Below are 19129 nucleotides of genomic sequence, written 5' to 3'. Positions count from 1 at the left end.
GCCACGCCTAGCGTGGCCCTGCATAATTTTATAAATCTTGAGTAAAGCAATGCAGCGCACTCTGCCCAAGGGAGGCTTTTCCATGGGTCTTGTTTGTGTTCCCACGCTACATACATGGATTTTAACATATTCCCAGGTTTACAAGAACAGGAAAACCTGGGACTGCACCAAAAATACGTGGCTTCCCAGCAGAGGCGTAATGAGGAGAAGTATCATCTTTATTTCACCTTGTTTTCTCCTCTTTCTATGTGTGTGCTGCATAGAGCCTCTCAGGATTGTTTGTATGCAGGAAGGTGCCCCTTCCTGCAAAAAAGCCAATCCTGCATGCAGGGGAAAGGACAGAAATGCCCTGTGCTGCTTTAAATACAGTGGGTTCCTACCCTTTCCCGGTGACACAGCGCAGCAAGATGAATTGCTGCACCACTTTTTCATAAATGTGGCCCATAGTTTTTAAATCTGCTGCACTCCAGAACCCCACCGGAGTTTTCTCAGAATAATGAAAATTGCACACTAGTTATTTGCACGATTATTTCTGGGCCATAGGTACCGTACATTTTTTAGGTCCAGGAGGAATACGTAGGTGCCAATATATATGCCTGAGTTTAGTTTGGGGGAAGCTAGGAGCCATATGTTTTTTTGTATTTTAAAGGTATACTTTTTGGTTCCTCACACTCTCTTTCCATATTAAAGAACAGATTGACAGAGAATCAGAGTTGGGCTATGCGTAGTTTGAAAGAATCAAGAGGAGCCAATCCATCACACAGTGAGACTGAATTCAAGTTGCACAATTTTGCGTTGGTTGCTCTGTCTGATCCTAACAAATTTGAAGCCTTAAGATCTTAAAGATCAGCATTGATTCTGAGGTTAAGAATAATGAAACAATAATGGAGTGCCCAATAAATATTGGCATCCGGGGCCGGGCTACCACTGGTGAAGCAAGTGCAGTGGCACCTGTGCTCAGAGCACTGAAGCACTCATTGAACTCTGAAAATTACCACACCAACAGCAGTCAAAAGGGCCATTTCCCTTCTATGAGTGGATGTGAGTAAATGGCTTTTTGTTTTGTACAGCTTGAAAGGATTCAAATGGCATGCTTACTAAAGGAATTCCAATTCCATGTTCAGAAAACGCTTTGTCTCGTCAGAGCGGTTTTTATGGCCGGTAAAGGTATGTACCTGCTGAGCAAAATGTGTGAAATATTTGAGCGAACGCTCTATGAGCGATTTAAAACAATCTTATTTTTTATATCTGGTTCACAACAGGAATACTACGCACATTGGCACTATTATAAATGATAGAAAACATATTATTGACCCTTGTATTAAAACTATCTACATAGAGAGTAAATATAAAATGTATCAGTCACGTAGAAGGAGCAGCAATCGTTTACCAGTTTGTGTGTATTTACATTTCATGCATGATATACAAAACTGTTTTTTGAGAATCTAGGGTCATAATTCACAATGTGGGTAACGGGGGGGGGGGAGGGGGAGCCCAGTGTATCCAGCCTCCCCCTTCCTGACTTCCTGCAGATGGTGCAGGTCACAGTGCGAGGGGAGCGAGGATACATTCTGGGGCTCTGGAATGGAATGAGTATTTATAGAGCGCGGTAGTTACCCAGAGGCGTCCTAGCGCTATGTACAAACGCATGAGAGGTGAGGGAGCAAGGGCTAGTTTTTGAAAATCTCGTTTTTTAGACCTTTCCTGAAGTACAGTAGATCGGGTTCCCTGCGTAGTTTTAGAGGCAGGGTGCCCAGAGTTTTGCCGCATTGTATCCAAAGGAGCGTCCGCCACACCTTGCCCTCTTGATTCGGGGCACTGTAAGTAGGTGTGAGAGAGTGGATCTAAGCTGTCTATTAGGTAGGTAGGGGGTGACTAGTGAGTGATTAATGGGAGCTCCGGTTTTCCAAAAAGCTCTGTGCGCAATGCAGAGGGACTTGAATGCAACTCGGTCCCTAACTGGGAGCCAGTGTAGCTTACTGAGTTCTTCCTTGACTGAAGTGTGACGGGGGATTTGAATAAAAGTGCGTGCAGCACAAATATGGACCACCTGTAATTTGTTTAGTGTGGACTGTGGGGCTCCCAAATAGAGGGCGTTGCCAAAATCCAGGCGTGACAGGATTAAGCGTTGGATCATAATTTTCCTTGCATTGAATGGTAGTAGGGGGTAGATTTTTCAAATCAGTCTGAGTAGACCGAAGCAGGTGGCGGAGAGTTTTGCCGCTTGTTGCTTAAAGATAAGGGAACTGTCTAGCCAGACGCCCAGGCTTTTATTGGAGTCTTTGGGGGGCCGTAGGTGGACCCAGGCATGGGGGCCAGAGATGTTCGATGTTGGTGTGGGGGCGGTGGCCTACCAACATTAGCTCCGTTTTGTCTCCATTCAGTTTGAGACAGGACGAGGTCATCCAGAAGGCAACTGCCTCGAGGCCGTCCCTAAGGTGGGGAGAGGGGGAGTTGGCCTGACTCAGAGCCACCACTAGCTGAGTGTCGTCTGCGTAAGTAATTATAGTTAGCCCAAAGGGTCGGACTACCTCAGCTAGGGGTCTCAGGTACACATTAAAAAGTGTGGGGCTTAGGGAGGAGCCCTGTGGCAACCCACAGTTTAGGGGTTTCCTGATGGATGAAATGTCGCCTTCGAAAACTTGGAAGTATCATTCTTTTAAAAAGGAGGTAAACCAGGAGACTGCCGTTGTTGAGACACCAATGTTGGTGAGTCGTTGTAGCAATATGCTGTGGTTGACCATGTCGAAGGCGGTACTTAGGTCAAGTAGGATGATTACTGCAGTGCCTCCTTGTTCTGTGATGTTCTGGGCCTCTTCTAACACATTGACGAGGGCGGTTTCTGTTCCGTGCATGGGTCGGAATCCTGTCTGGGAGGGGTCCAGCAGCTGTTGGGTTTCCAGAAATTCTGTTAGAGTTTTAATAACGTGTTTTCCAAGTATCTTGCTGAGCCAGGGCAACAGGGATATGGGTCGATAGTTCCCTGGGATGTTGGGGTGAAGGTTAGGCTTTTTGAGGAGTGCTTTAACCATGGCAAGCTTTATGGAGGTGGGACAATTCCTGTGGCAAGCGAGGAATTGAGTATCTCTACCATCGTGGGGAGGATGTGTGATGCGACTGTCCGCAAGGATCGTGGAGGAGCTGGGTCATTCGGGGACCCGGAGTTTACCAGATGCATTATTGATTCCAGGGAGGATAAGTCTAATGGGGGTATGAAGGCGAGAGTCCCCTGGTTTGGGGAGGGTGGCAGAGGTTGGGGGTAAGAGTGGGGGGGTGTATGGGAGTGAGATTGAAATTCTTTCAGGTCGTAGCATCTAGCTTGTGGGTTGGTGAAAGATTGGGGTTTTTTCTAGTGGTTTAAGGAGGGATTTAGCAATTTTATAGATTTCTCTAGGTTGGGAGGCGGCTGCAATGATCTTACTTTCGTAAAAGAGGGCTTGTGCAGTTCTGATTTCGAGTTTATAAGTTCTTATTGCGGCCCTGTGGGCTGCTTTCCTAGAGAGGGAATAGTCTAGGCGCCATTGTCCCTCCAGTTTCTTACAATAACGTTTCTTGTCTCGGAGGTCTTGGGTATACCAGGGAGCGGTCTTAGAGGCACGTTTGGTTTTTGTGGTGGTGATGGGGAGAACGAGATCTAGGGAACTAGATATCCATTTATTAAAGTTGTCATTAGCGAAACAAGGGTCTGTACTGTGCAGTGGTTTAAGGGCATCTAATGAGGATGACCATTCGGCTTGGGGGAACTTGGACCAGTTGCGTTCCTTCCTAGTGGTAGGATCTGTCGTTCAAGGGGGCGTTGGGCAGTTCCAGATAGCCGGGATTAGGCAATGATCTGTCCAAGGCAAGGGCAGGGGTTTTCCTGCTGACAGGCCAGGGCAGTTGGTGAAAATGGGGTCGAGGAGATGGCCCTTTGAGTGGGTGGGCTTAGTACTAATTGCTGAAGCTGCAGTGCGGCCAGGTTGCCAGTTATTTCTACTGTGTCGGTGTCATAGACTTTATCTAGGTGGATGTTCAGGTCACCCAGAAGGGTATAGTTGAAGAATTACATACTAGGCTTGCAATGGAAGGAGATAGGGAGTTGATGAACTGCCCCAAGGAGCCTGGGGGTCGGTAGATAAGTATTCCGTTCAAGGTATTTGTAGGTGAGAAGTCTACTGAAAATGAGAGGCTCTTACAGTTTGGGATAGGGTCAGGAGAGGAGCGGCAGCTGTAGCAGTCTTTGTAGATGATTGCAAGCCCACCCCTTCCCCCGTTGTTCGGTCTGCTCGCACAATTTGATACCCTTTCGGTAGCGCTTGGACTATGTCTGGGTCTGAGTCAGCATGCAGCCAGGTTTCAGTGAGAAACAGGGTGTCAGGATCCAGTTCTTCCAGCAAGAGGGAGATCTCAGTAGTGTGTTGGGGGAGGGATCTACAATTTAGGAGTAAGATACTTCGCGAGTGGTTTCTGTTTCGGGGGCTGGGGAGAACTGGAGCCCACAATGGGGACACCTGGGGTTCTTCTGTATTTGGTTACATTTCATGGGACAAGTGGGGACTCGTCCTCTGAGTTTTAAAAGAGCCTCAGAACTGTATTTAAAGGTAGTGGTTGCCGAAGGAGCAGGGAGGGTGGCCCCTAGCCCCGGTCGGCCGCGGACGGGCGCAGACGGGCTTGCCTTTGGTGCGCCCGCTGAGCGCATCCGCTGCGTGGGACGGTTGGCATCTGAGTGATATAGAGGACGTGCTCTAGGTCAAGTGACCGTTGGAGCTTCGCCTTTCAATCACACCGGGAGTTTGGGCGGAACAAGGGTTCGAGCTTCACCCTCCACGACAATCCGGCAATTAAGCCTGCGGTGGAACGGGGTGAGTAAGTGCAATCTTCTTTTTACCAACACAGTGCAATAAAGTTAAAAGCAGAAAAGATACGAGTATTGTTTAAAAACAGTGCAGGTGAGATTTAAAAGCGCTGTGCGCCTAGAACTGTAGGCGTCACTATCACGGGGCTTTTCTTAAGCTAGTAGTACTCTGTTGCGCCTTCAGCGCGCGTCTGGGGCGAAGACAGCAGGCACCCGAGTGATATAGAGGACAGGCTCTAGGTCACATGACCATCGGAGCTCCACCTTTCAATTACACCGGGAGTTTGGGCAGAACAAGAGTTCGAGCTTCACCCTCCACGACAATCAGGCAATTAAGCCTGCGGTGGAACGGGGTGACTAAGTGCAATCTTCTTTTTACCAACACAGTGCAATAAAGTTAAAAGCAGAAAAAATACGAGTATTTTTTAAAAACAGTGCAGGTGAGATTTAAAAGCTCTGTGCGCCTAGAACAGTCGGCGTCACTATCGCGGGGCTTTTCTTAAGCTAGTAGTACTCAGTTGTGCCTTCAGCGTGCGTCTGGGGCGAAGACAGCAGGCACCGAGTGATATAGAGGACGGGCTCTAGGTTACGTGACCGTCGGAGCTCCGCCTTTCAATCACACCTGGAGTTTGGGCGGAACAAGGGTTCGAGCTTCACCCTCCACGACAATCAGGCAATTAAGCCTGCGGTGGAACGGGGTAAGTCAGTGTAATCTTCTTTTTACCAACACAGTGAAATAAAGTTAAAAGCAGAAAAGAGATTTAAAAGCGCTGTGTGCCTAGAACAGTCGGCGTCACTATCGCGGGGCTTTTCTTAAGCTAGTAGTACTGTGTTGCGCCTTCAGCGTGCGTCTGGGGTGAAGACAGCAGGCACCCGAGTGATATAGAGTACGGGCTCTTGGTCACGTGACCGTCGGAACTCCGCCTTTCAATGACACCGGGAGTTTGGGCGGAACAAGGGTTTGAGCTTCACCCTACATGACAATCAGGCAATTAAGCCTGCGGTGGAACGGGGTGAGTAAGTGCAATCTTCTTTTTACCAACACAGTGCAATAAAGGTAAAAGCAGAAAAGATACGAGTATTTTTTAAAAACAGTGCAGGTGAGATTTAAAAGCGCTGTGCGCCTTGAACAGTCGGCGTCACTATCGCGGGGCTTTTCTTAAGCTAGCAGTACTCTGTTGCGCCTTCAGCGCGCGTCTGGGCGGAATTTACTTGATAGATTATATAAGGAGATGAAGGCAAGAAAAGAAAGCCTCTTATGAACTTGATTTCAGGCTGGACGGTAATGACAGAGAACCACACCTCCATGTATCCGCAGGTGACCACACCTCCCACATCGGTAATGGCAGCACGGCAGCACTGCAGTTTTGGCATCCTTGGCGAGGCTAGGTATATCACCGCATAACCGGAGTTATGCAGCAGAAAAGACCTGGATATTAAATCTTCCTGGCAGGGACAAGTGCGGGAAAAAAAAACCCGGTACACGCCAACTCGCGGTAAATGGCAGGGACGAGCGTACCAGATTTCGTACTGGCTTTGGACTTGGAGCATTTTTTGGGCGGCTGCTGTGTAGTGAGGAGGAGGCAAATGTTGATATATCTCGACAGTGGCAATCTACAGGGAGAAGTTTATCGCAAACATGAGCCATGTAATACCTGGTCCGGAACTCTGACCGGGCTGGAGAAGAGGGCAGTGGATGGAAAAAAAGAGAGCTGAGGAGGCAAGGGGTCGGTGAAACCAGGCTGAAAAGCTAGGCAATCAGAATTAAAAGGATTTAAAAAGAGACTTTCTTGAAAACTTCTGTAGTTGACAGCCTAATCAGAGGAGAAAGCAGGGTATAGACTCAGTCCCCAACTAACAACTTACAACTAACAAAAGGAGGGTGAGAAGCTCTAAGTGGTCCAAGTGGTGCTACTGTGATACCACCTTGCACTCCTCTGTACGTATTGGATAAATATGTGGAGACATAACGAGCAGAACAATCCGGTCACTAAAGTTGACTCCGTGACAGGCCTAAAGGCTAAAACCCGCCTGGCACAGGCAAAGGCGTTGTCTTCAGGGGCTGGCAGAGCAGGACTTTTGGGAAACTGCCCTGTCCCCAATTCTAGCTATGAGAGCTCAGAAGATGAGCTGGTTGAGGAGCCTACCAGAACATGCCAGGAAGCCAGAACTTCTCCAAGGGCACCCACACTGGAGATTGGTGACTTTGGCAAGACAAAGGTGGATAACATGTCAACTGCTGAAAGTAGTAAGGAGGAGGGGAAAAGCGTTACGGAGTGTCCCCTGTTTTTGAAAAAGTCATTTCAGACAGTCCCTCCTCAGCCTAATACACCTTTGCCTCAGAGGGTGGAAGGCACTGCCAGCCAATGCCAATCCCTACTCCACTTTATTTCATCATGCTCGTACTCCGCCTCTTCAGCGCCTCCACACGTCCAGAATACTTTAGCGCCAAACCTCACAGCACAAGAATCGAGTCTCAACTCTCTGAATTTTGCCCCTTCGCCCTCAGTAGACGGCTCATTGCCATTGCATACTCGGCTGGATTACAACTGCTAGCACCCCGGTACTCTCCCCAGGGCACCAAGAACAGCAAAAGCAGCAAAAGATCTCGACACAGAAGCCAAATGCCTTAAATGTCATACAACTGGGTCACAGTCAGAAGGATCAGAAAGAGCCAAATACTGTACAATTGCCAGCTTTGAATCAGCTTTAGAATTTGCAGAAACTACAACAGATGATCTATCTGAAGCAGTCTCCACTAAATAGATGGATATTATGATCCTGCTTAATCTTATTCTTGATGAAAAAAGAGAGATGAAGAGGTCTCAGGAAAACAAAATTGCTTTCCTTCATTTCCGCCTAGGGAAGATTGAAGACGCAGTGGCCTGTCTCCCAGTTAAAATCCAGGAAGCAGAGTCAAGGATCTCTCAGCTGGAGGACCAGATGAGTGTATTGCTCAAAAAAGTACGCAAATTTACTAAAGACAAGAGTACGCTAGAGAACAAGCTTGAGGAGTTGGAAAATCACTTGCGCTGTTCGAACTTGAGCATAGTGGGAGTCCGCGAAAGAAGTGAAGGCGCGCAGGCGCCCAGGCGCCGCTATGGGTGGAATCCTTCATCAAACAAAAAGTTCTCCCTGAGTTTAGCTGAGAACTTGCGATTACCTGGGCCTACAGAGTTCCTTTCCATCCTTTACCAAATTCGAGTGGTCCGCATACCATCTTAGTTAACTTCGCAGATTACCGCATAAAGGAGAAGATCCTGGCTAAAGCCATACAACAGAGGCAATTTTCGGTCAATGAAACTTCCAACTGAAGAATCTTCCCTGATATTTCAGCAGCAGTCGCCCGTAGGCTCAAAGAGTTTGTTAAACTGCTTTTTTAGCTTAAAGCCCAAGGCGCGCAGGCGTCAATAGCCCAAAACTGTGTGTTCTTGTAAGAGGGAAATTTCACATGTTTTCTAACTTAGAAGAGGCACAGGATCTCCTGAAGGAGATTTTGGCTTCATAATGAACCAATGGACTTATTGATGTTTTCTTTTTCTGTTTGTCTTTCTTCTTTAGGCAGGATGTTTATAGTATACATTTGCCGGGGGCTCACTCAGGGTGCAGATAATTGGCACCCTCAAAAGTAGCGGGGGGTGGGAGGTCGTTAGTGTGGTGGTTCATCTCTCCAGAGGGGTGTAGTGTATAGCACTAAAAAGAGCAGGAGCAGGGGCATTAGAGTAAAGATCTTTAAGATAATGGGAGTGTTTAAGTATTTCTCTTCCTGTGCTCTTCTGTTGATATTTATTCAGTTGGAAATATGGCAAAAATTACTAGTACGTGCCGCATTATCTCAATGAATGGTAATGGGATATTAAACAATTCAAAATATGGAGCTTTAATTAGGTGGCTAGAGTCTTTCTCGCCCCTGATAGTATTCTTTCCAGAAACTAATTTAAAAACTAATCTCCCTAAGATATATCTTCCTAGAATTTTTCACATGCTTTCTTTGCTTCTGCTGGTCTGGCCAAAGGAGGAGTTGCTATGTATTTCTGATGCAATCAGAAATACATGGGAATTTGGTCAAATTTGGAGAGATCCCTTGGGGAGGTGGTTATGGGTCGAGGCCAAATTAAACGGGATGATCTTAAATTTTGTAAATTACAATGGCCTGACAGTTGATGACACCACAGCCCTATTAAAGATTAGTTAGTTCCTTAGGGGGGCCACGGGAAAAATATTTTTGGGTGGAGAATTTTATTCAAGACCTTAAAAAAGACACCTTGAATAAAAATAAAAAAGAACTGAAACCTCAAACAGACAAATTGCTCGAGGCCTTAAGGCAGAAGCATCTGCTGGTAGACCCTTGGTGTCAATCTAACACTACTAGTGCTACATTTTCTACCATTCCAATCAATTTCACACGGCCTCCCAGATCGAATTCTTCCTAATATCACAATCTTTAAGGTTTATAGGCATTGCAATAGGGGCCAACCCATTTTCAGATAATTCCCTTGTGACAATGGAGTTGGAAATTGAAGGGGGCGGAAGGATACAATCCAGGTGGCAGATGGATCGTGTAATGTAAAAAAAGATTTATAAAGCGCAACATACACCGGACGGTTTCTTGGCGCTGTTCACTAAATCATAAAGAGACAAAGGAGGGAGGGAGAGGGAGCTTATGTGTAAGCACAGCGGAAAAGGTGAGTTTTTAGGAGAGACCTGAAGTGAGGGTAAGAGGAGGAAAGTCTAAGTTCCAGTGGGAGAGAGTTCCAGAGTGAGGGGGCCTAAAAAGAGAATCTGAGGCCTCCGTGCTTTTTGCGCCTAAACCTGGGCGTCTGAAGGAGAGCATGGTGGGAAGATCGGAGGGGTCTAGAAGGGACGTACGGGTGCAGAAGAGACGAGATGAAGGAGGGGCCGATGCCGGCCAGGGATTTATGGGTCAAACAGCCTAGTTTGAATTTACAACGCTCTGATACAGGAAGCCAGTGAAGGGCTTTGAGTAGAGGACGGACGTGATGATGTTTTGGTTGGTGGTAAATCAGGCGGGCTGCCTGATTCTGTATAACCTGTAGTCTTTTGATTTGGTATTGTGGGATACCTGCGTACAAGGCGTTGGCATAGTCAATCCGAGAGATGACTAATGCCAGCAACGTCAGGGTGAGAGCTTCGGTGGTCAGAAAATGGGCTATTTTACGAATTTTTCTGAGCTGGTGGAAGCAGGAAGACACTGTAGCACTGACCTGGTGTTGCATGGAAAGATCATGTGAAATATAGACCCCCAAGCTTTTTACCTTGTCAGCAGGGCAAGGGGAGGGGTCAAGGGCAGGGGGCCAGAAGGTGGAGTTCCAGGGGTTGGATGGGCCTCCGACAAGAACAAGCTCCGTCTTGTCGGGGTTGAGTTTGAGATGGTGAGTGCCCATCCAATTGCTGATATGACAGAGGATAGACTGGAAATCCTGAGCCGCATCCTGCGAGGAGTCAAGATTGAAAATGAGCTGAATGTCATCTGCATAGTTAAATGCAGTGACATTCCTTCCCCGGAGGGAGCGGATCAGGGGGGTGAGGCACAAATTAAAAAGAAGTGGGGACAGAGACGAGCCCTGTGGCACACCGCAGGTGAGTTTCATCCTGTCAGCCGAAAAATGGGAAAGTCAGACAGAATGGTGGCGGTTCGTCAGGAATGAACGGACCCAATCAAGGGCCGTCCCTCCGATACCAGCCTCTTTGACACGGTCGACCAAGATGGTGTGGTCGACCGTGTCAAAGGCCGCCGACAGATCCAAGAGAATCAAGGCTTGATGGGCGTTAGAATTGGTGCCTCTACGGAGTTCCTCCATTACAGAGAGAATGACCGCCTCTGTCGAATGGGCGGGTCTAAACCCGGCCTGCTGGGGGTCCAAGAATTTGGAGTCCTCAATAAAAGAACTGAGGATACTAGTTACATACGTCTCGAGTACTTTGCTTAGGTAGGGAAGAAGGGAGATGGGACGGAAGTTGCCCATAACCGTAGGGTCGGCAGTGGGTTTCTTTAGAATGGGTACTACCTCCGCGTTCTTAAACTGGCTAGGGACCTCACCGAGCAGAAGAGAACTGTTCAGGAGGGCCAGTGGAGGGGTGGGGCAGGCTGAGAAAGCAGCCCAGAGAATTGCGGGAGGGCAGCAATCAGTGGGGGAGCCAGAGGAAACTTTGTTAAGCAAGGCGATGAAAACGTCTTCTGATAAGGGGGGGAACTGAGTCAGAGAGTGAGGGTTAGTGGAGGGAGCAGCCTCAGTGAGGGGTGTAGTCGGGGGTGTGGAGGAAATACTGTTTTTGATTTTGCTAATTTTTTCTATGAAGAAGCAGTTGAGGGAATCACAAAGTGCTTGAGATGGAAGGGGTTTGATGGTCACCCTATCCGGATGTGAGAGTTCTTCTACAATGGCGAAAATGTCTTTAGATTTTTGCGCGGAGTTGAGGATTTTGGTGGAGAAGTAGGTGGTTTTGGCGGCTGAGATTGCTCATTTATATTCTCCCAGTAATTTTAGAAAAGGTGGTTTCTCTGAGGGATCATAACTTCTACGCCAGCGACGCTCGGCTTGGCGGAGACCAAGTTTTAAAGATTTAAGGCTGTCAGAGAACCAGCGATGTGCGTCGTGGGGGCGCTTAGTTCTGATTAGCTTGAGGGGGGCGACCTTGTCACTGGCGGATTCTAGCCATTTGATGAGTGCAGCTTCTTGGGAGTCGATAGGACCAGAGCTGGGCAGAGCTGAAGATGTTAAAGAGGTAAGGAATAAGTCAAGGTCTGCTTTGTTCCAGTTTCGAGCCAAGAGGCTAGGGCCTCGGCTACGAGGGGGCGGAGGAGGGACCAGGAGGAGGAAGGAAATTAAGTGATGGTCTGACTAGTGGCAAGGTGTGATCATGAGTGACTTGATATCAAGATTATAGATTCACACCTGGTCTAGGATATGGCCCTTGGAGTGAGTGGGTATGTGAACGTGTTGAAGACCATTGAGCCCAGTTAATAAGTCAGTAAAAGCCAGGGATTGAGGGCTTTCGTGGGCGTCTGACGGCCAGTAGTTGAAATCACCCAGGACAAAGAGTTTGGAATTATTAATTGTAAGCTGGGAAAGCAAGTCACCAAAGTGAGAAGAAAAATTAGGCATGGATTGGGGGGGACGGTATACCAAGACACAGGTAAGGGGGGATACAGAGGATTCAAATCTAATAGCCAGGCAGTCCACCTGGGGAATAGTGAGTAGAGAAAGGTAAGTGAACCTGAGGGAAAGTTTGATAATGGCAGCTACGCCGCCTCCTGGTTTGTCAGCAGGCCGATTGACTTGAAGTATGTAATACCCCGGAGGAATGGCTGCCAAGATGTCGGGGGACGAGTCCTCATTCAGCCAGGTCTCGGTTAGGAGAAGAACGTCAGGTCGGTCTGAGTCCAGGAGGTGGTAGATGTCGAGTTGATGACTGACTAGTGATCGAGTATTGAGATAAATGATTGCTAATTCCATGTTGGCGGATGTCTGAGCGGGCGGGGGAATGGGAGGTGGGAGAGAGACTGTGGGTTCAGAGGTGAGAAGAGACGGGATGGTCTGTATCTCAGGAAAGGTGCTGCGAGCTTGGTAAATACCTAGTTGACGCAGGCGTGAAGAGCTAGTAGTGTCCAATGGCCGGAGTGAATGTAGAGCAATTAAGTCCCCGGGAGCGTAGGAGGTGATGATTTGGGCAGAATGACATGGCCCGGGCCCCGGTCGGCCGCGTACGGGCGCAGACGGGCTTGCCTTAGGTGCGCCTTCGGCGCGCAAACGGCGCACCCGCTGCGCTCGTCCGCTGCGCTTCCGGTATGGACACATCCTATATGCGGGTGGAAGGGCGGAGTTGGGACGGGGCGTGGCCTAAGTGAGTGGGCGTGGCCTGCACACCGCGAGAAAGGCGGCAATTCTAATCAGGGCCAGCCTCGCCCGCTGCAGCGCTAAATCCGCTGTTCAGGGGTCTTGAGTGGCCAAGGTAGGAGCAGGCAAGTAAACAAAGATTAAAAGTATGCAAACAATTCAATTTTTAAAAAGAGCAAGAAAACGTGGTTCCCGGCTGTGCCTCAGGAGAATTAATGAATCCAGCAGCGCTAGTTCTCAGCGCTTTAAGTACGCTGGCGAAAGGGGCGTGGCCTAAGTCTCCTCCTCGTCTCCTCCTGCAAGACCCTCACTGGGTAGCCGAAGCCAAAAAGTGGATATTGGAGTTTTTTAGAATAAATTAAGATACAGCAGGATTTTTTTCAGTCTGAGGTGGGTTTAGGGAAGCCATTCGGGACAGATGATCGCGCTCTCAGCCGCTTAGTCGAGAAAAAGGCGGGATACGATTAATCAACTCCAACAGGCAGTAGACAATGCAATGAGCTCCAGAGATACTCAGCCCCAGGGTTGTGGAGACGCTGCAACTCTGCTAGAAAGGGCAAAGCTGGCACTAAAAGAGTATTTTTTAATTGAAGAAATGAATAGCTCCAGAACCTTCCAGCAACAAGTTTATGAGGGAAGTCAAATGGTGGGAAACATGCTTGCAGGGCAAACAAAAATCAAACAGGAGAAAGCCTTGATATCAGAAATCATTGATCCAAAGACCCAAGATATTATAAAGGATAAAGATGGTATAGCTTTAGTTTTTATGGAACACTACTCACAGCTTTACTCTACAAAATATGAGTTAGGGATGGGCCAAATTTACAAATATTTTGATGAAGTAAATCTTCCAGTCTTCCCCGGGCTGTTAGCTGAACAACTTGAGCACAATATTTTGGTTGAAGAAATCTTAGTGAAATCAATTGCAGGGGTGAAGGCATGTGGAGCAGATGGGCTCCCAATTGAATTTTATAAAATCTTTTCAAAAGAACTGACTCCCTTTTTGACTAAACTATGTAATGTAGTTAGATTGGACGGTACTGTTCCTCCTAGTTTTAAGGAGTGTATCATCATTAGTTTTGTCAAAAAAGGGAAGATCCATAAGGATGATAATTCTTATAGGCCAATTAGCCTCCTTAATGCCGATTTTAAGATTTTAATGAAAATATGGGCTCACCGCTTTACCCCGATTGCTCAGGCTTTAATCCATCTCGATCAGTTTGGGTTTGTGGCAGGGAGGTCAATGTCCTCTAATACTGGGTTTTTAATCCAGGCCCTTGATTTTTCTACAAATAACAAAACTCCAAATCTAGTTACGATGGTCGATGCTGAAAAGACGTTTGACCTTGTAAATTGGGATGCACTTTTTTGGACATGCAAATATTTGGCATTCCTGCCCAGATAATTAATATGTTGAACAACATCTATCAAGGTGCCCAAGCCCGGGTGGTAGTAAATGCCAAAACCATAGTGTCAATATATATAAATCGGGGCACCAGACAAGGATGTCCGATGTCGCCCATCCTGTTTACCTTTTTTATCAAGCCTCTAGCTATAAGAATTCATGGAAACCCTGAAATTAAACCCACAATAGAAGAAATGGTGAAATTGAAATTATTGGCAGACAATATAATCTTATGTCTGTGACCTGGTAAACAAAATCTCGATCAGGCTCTACACGAATTCAGTCAATTTGAATTGATTGGCGGGTATAAAATAAACCAAAACAAAACCAAGGTTTTAACACTGAATGTGGACTGTAATTTTTTACCCTTAAATTTACAATCCCAAGCCCTGAAGGCTGTACCTATTACATATTTGGTTATTTATGTCGCCAATCAATTTGAACAATTATTTAGTTTGAACTATTTAGCAATGCGTAATAAAATAAATATTTTGCTCGACAGGTGGACCCTTCTACCATTATTTCTGATTGGCCACGTAACATTCATTAAAATGTCCATTCGTCCCTTATTAGTTTCTCTTTTTATAAATGTACCCCTTAAGATGAATTCCCCTTACCTTAAAGAACTTGAGTCAATGATCAGGGCTTTTGTATGGAATAGGAAAGCTTTTAGGGTTAATCTGCCCATATTATAGTTGGGAATCACTCAGGGGGGTTTAGCGCTACCTAATATTCGCACTTATTATATGGCAGCGATCTTGGATTTGTTCAGCACGTTTATTGGAACCTCATGGTCTGTTACATATGTTTTTTATGACAGGATGATACAGGAGTCTGGATCGCAAGTTCCTCCATTTTTAAAACCAGCTAAATTACCAAAAAAGACCCGATACAAGACTGTTCGGGATTTCTCCGATAGACTAGTCCTTTTTTAAACAAGCTGGCTTTGCCGGCTTTTATTATTTGAAATTAGAGAAGTGTGAAACCTTTGGGCTTCAAATCCATTCCAGCAGGCTCAAAGAATGTATGAAGTTACAACGCATACATTTACAATGCATGCACTTACAACGCAGTTTTTACATCGCAACATTCACTACAATGCTTTCCATTACATCGCATGACACTACATCGCATGTTAAAAACTACCTGTACATCGCATTCCATTACATTGCATACTACCTTTACAACACATACCATTACAACGCATACCATTACATTGCATTTAAGGTAAGTATTGGATAGTATAGGAGTAAAAATTACTATTCTAACTCCAGGGGGTGCAACAGTAGGGTAAGTATTGGATAGTGTAGGGGTAAAAATTACTATTCTAACTCCAGGGGTGCAACAGTAGGGTAAGTGTTGGATAGTGTGGGGGTTAAAATTGCTATTCTAACTCCATGAGGTGCAACAGTAGGGTAAGTTATGGGTAGTGTAGGGGTACTATGCATTGTAATGGTATGCGTTGTAATGCCTGCGTTGTAGTGACATGCAATGTAGTGTCATGCGTGGTAATGGTATGCGTTGTAATTCCTGTTTTGTAGTGACATGCGTTGTAAAGGATGTTGTGATGTAATGACTGTGTTGTAAGTGTAGTGCGATGTAATGACTGCGTTGTAAAGGTTGTTTCCTGGCTCAAAAGATGGAAGGACTGTGGTCTAGGAGAGTTGGGTCTCTTCCTTACCTCACGGAAACTTATCACTTGGCAAGAGATCTTAGATCGATCTGATAATCAACTATAACCGGGGTTTTTGGAGTATCTCCATATTGTAAGCTTTATAAATAAATATAATCTGTTGTCATGTGGGATACTATCAGTTCAGACTAACGCCTTATATAAAGCCAAATTGAAGGGGGTTGGAAATTGGTATACCTTACTGAGAAAGGGTGAAGACACCCCCCTGGTTGAAGAAGTGCTAGCCAAAAATACCCCTGAAACTAATTGTTCCATCTCCGAGCAGGAGTGGGTCGAGATAGCTCAGCTAGGAAGTAAGGCCCTTAGAGCAGCCAATTTTAAAAGGATGGCCTTTTTATCTCGGTGGTTGGCCTATTTCACCCCAAAAGCTCTTAATATACGTTTTCTGGAAGTGGAAAATAAATGCTTTGGTTGTCAGACTCGAGGCAGGGGTGATTGGCTCCATATATTTTTTTACCTGTCTAAAACTTGAAATATTTTGGCGTAAGTTCTTCTCCACAGTAAACCAGGACATTAATAAGACGCTTGATCATGAGGTCGAGGTGGCACTTTTTGGCATCTCCCCAAAAAATGTCTGACCTGACCAAAGCCAAAGAGACATACACAGCGATCTGTTCCCTAGTAGCTCTTTCCCTAATCCTCCAAAATTGGAGGTCTGAGGATGTACCATCTTACTCAAAATGGGTGAACAAAATGCTAAGGACAAGGAGGTTTGAAGAGGCTTACACCAAAAGAGTTGGGGCAATGAAAAAGTGTACTAATGTTTAGAAGTTCTCCGATATATGGTAGTCCATGACCAATATTTAGCACTTTAGCACTCTGCACTTTATTGTTATATGTTCAAGGGTAGCCATGATTGCACTTTAATGCTGCAGGGTTCTTTGCCTAGGTAGAATGTTCACTCAATTTATTAATACGATCTATATTGGGGGGCAAGATTAACAACAACAATAATGTTGTTTAACCCTGCAATATTTTAGTATTTAGCACTGTTAGCACTTTTGAAATTAGGACGGTAGGAATGTTCACACTTGGCACTTTCTTGTTATATATTTAAGGGAAGAAACAATGATATTTTAATGTAGCAAGGTTTTTTGATTAGATAGAATGTTTATTCATTTATTGAATATGACCTGTATTGAGGGGTAAAGGCCAAAAACATCAATAATATATGCTATTATTCACCCTTGCTGTATTTTAACATCTAGCACTGTTAGCACTTTAGAGATCATGGTAGGAGTAACATTATTTTCTTTTGTTGTCTCCTGATAATGTTATTGATCAAAGGACCTTACAAGACTTCGCTTGTCTTTTTTTAAATTGTTTTTTTTTATTGCCGATCCTTGATTATTTATATTGTATTAATTGCCCATCTGCTCTGCTCAATAAAAAAACTTTAAATTAAAAAAAACTTGATTTCAGGCAATAGTGTAGCTACATCTCTTGCCACCTGTGGCAGTCCCTGAGTACCTTCCGCAGGTAAGAGCTCGGGTGCTGGTTTTTGCCCTGCAACGGCCAAGGCAGTAGCGTAACAAAACTTGAGGGGGGCCCCCTGCAAGGTACGTGGAGGGGCCCCCTCCGTTCACAATCAAGAGCTCTCTGGCCAGGGTACTGTGCTGAGGGAGGCCCCCTCACAGCGAGGGCTGCGGGATCCTATGGTATGCCACTGGAAAGGCCCTTCAAGGGTTTGGGGCCCCCTGAGCTGCAGAGGCCCCCATTAAGTCCCTGGTTGGGGGGTGTGAATTCCAGTGCTTTATAATCTTGATTCCAACCCCATGCCTCTTTCATTCTTCCCCAGAAACTCCATGTCCATGTATATCACTCTTTCAGGTTCTTTTTCGTATCTGCATTTATTTTGTTATTGTTTTTTTTTCTTTTTCCTTTCTCCTTCTTTCCCCTTTTGTGTTTTTCTCTCTTTTGCTCTGGATCAAAGTCTGATGGAGAAAACTAAGTGCTGGTTCCCAAAAATTAATACCTGTGGGCCCCATCGGTTCATATTAAGAACTAGAAATACACATTTTAGGACACATTTAGGCACCCATATATCTTATATTTGTGCCTAAAATTAGCATTTAGCACTTGTACACTCGCATTGATTTCTTTTATATATCTTAGAAAATCCTTTTATACGCTTTTCTGCTTTGGGTCCATTTTTATCTCAGGCTGCGAGAATATAGCAAAAGCTGCTATCCAGAATAACTACCTCTTTCAAATTAGATTTCATTCTTAATAAAATTTACAGAAATATGTTTACATTTATCTTAAAATATATGTGATGGCTTTATGGACATTTTATTGTTAATATCCAAAATAAAACTGTCTGAACAAACCTCTGTTGCCTTTCAGCTAGGATAGTACTATGAAAACAGCAAATACATGCATATATACCAGGCCATCCATAAGGGGGCTGTAGGGATCCTCATCCACTAGGCCACAATTTAGGATCCTTTGCAACAATAAACTATAAAGTTTAAAGCTAGCCTGTCCTATTTACTGTTGAGGGCGCTAACATGTCCAACACCACAGGTTGGCACCATGTCTATCAGTACAGGATGGCACTATGTGTAACACCACAGGATGGCGCCATGTGTAACGCCACAGGATGGCACCATGTCGAACACCACAGGATGGCACCCAGTGCTAGATCTGTTGTGCTTTACCTTTCCCTGCAGAACATTTTGTTGTAAAGATTGAAACAGATCTTCGTGCTACTTGGGCCCCATTCCAGGGAGGTGTGGTGCAGCAGCCAGAATGGGGATGACCGGAGCCAGCTCAGCTCAGCATCATGTGACTCTGGGCAATAGCTCACTTAATCTCCCTGATGGCCCCCAGTGCCTTGAAACCCTTGAGGAGATGATATGCTTGCGCTCTACAAATATGGATTGTTTTTGTTGTTTTTATTGTCCCAGGTCCTGTAGTCACTCCTGACATGCCTGATATATACATGCAAGAGATTACCATTAAAGCGCACTGTACCAAAAAGGTACCATTAAGGTGCATTGCATGTGAGGCCATGGAGGAGTATTTTATTTACATGTGAGCATAACAGGCCATCATGCTGCCATGATCCAACTGAGTGAAATGGAGGAACCCGCCCCAACAGAACCTAGGCAAGTTTCAATATTCCTCTCTCTCATTCTAGAACCCTTTCACATTATTTCTGTGATGCGACCAGGCAGGCACACATTACAGCTATAGCTTTGGGAGGAGGGTACAGGGTACCCTACTCAACAGGGCATCACTAGATCATGAACACTAGGGAGACTGTCTGCTTGAGCAATCTGCTAGTACTGGTGTAATAAATTGCCTTTTCGGGCAGTCAGTTAAAAACTTCCATT

Source organism: Lissotriton vulgaris, chromosome 6 (genome assembly GCF_964263255.1).
Source record: "Lissotriton vulgaris chromosome 6, aLisVul1.2, whole genome shotgun sequence".
Lineage (NCBI taxonomy): Eukaryota > Metazoa > Chordata > Amphibia > Caudata > Salamandridae > Lissotriton > Lissotriton vulgaris.
This window is presented reverse-complemented; position numbering follows the sequence as displayed.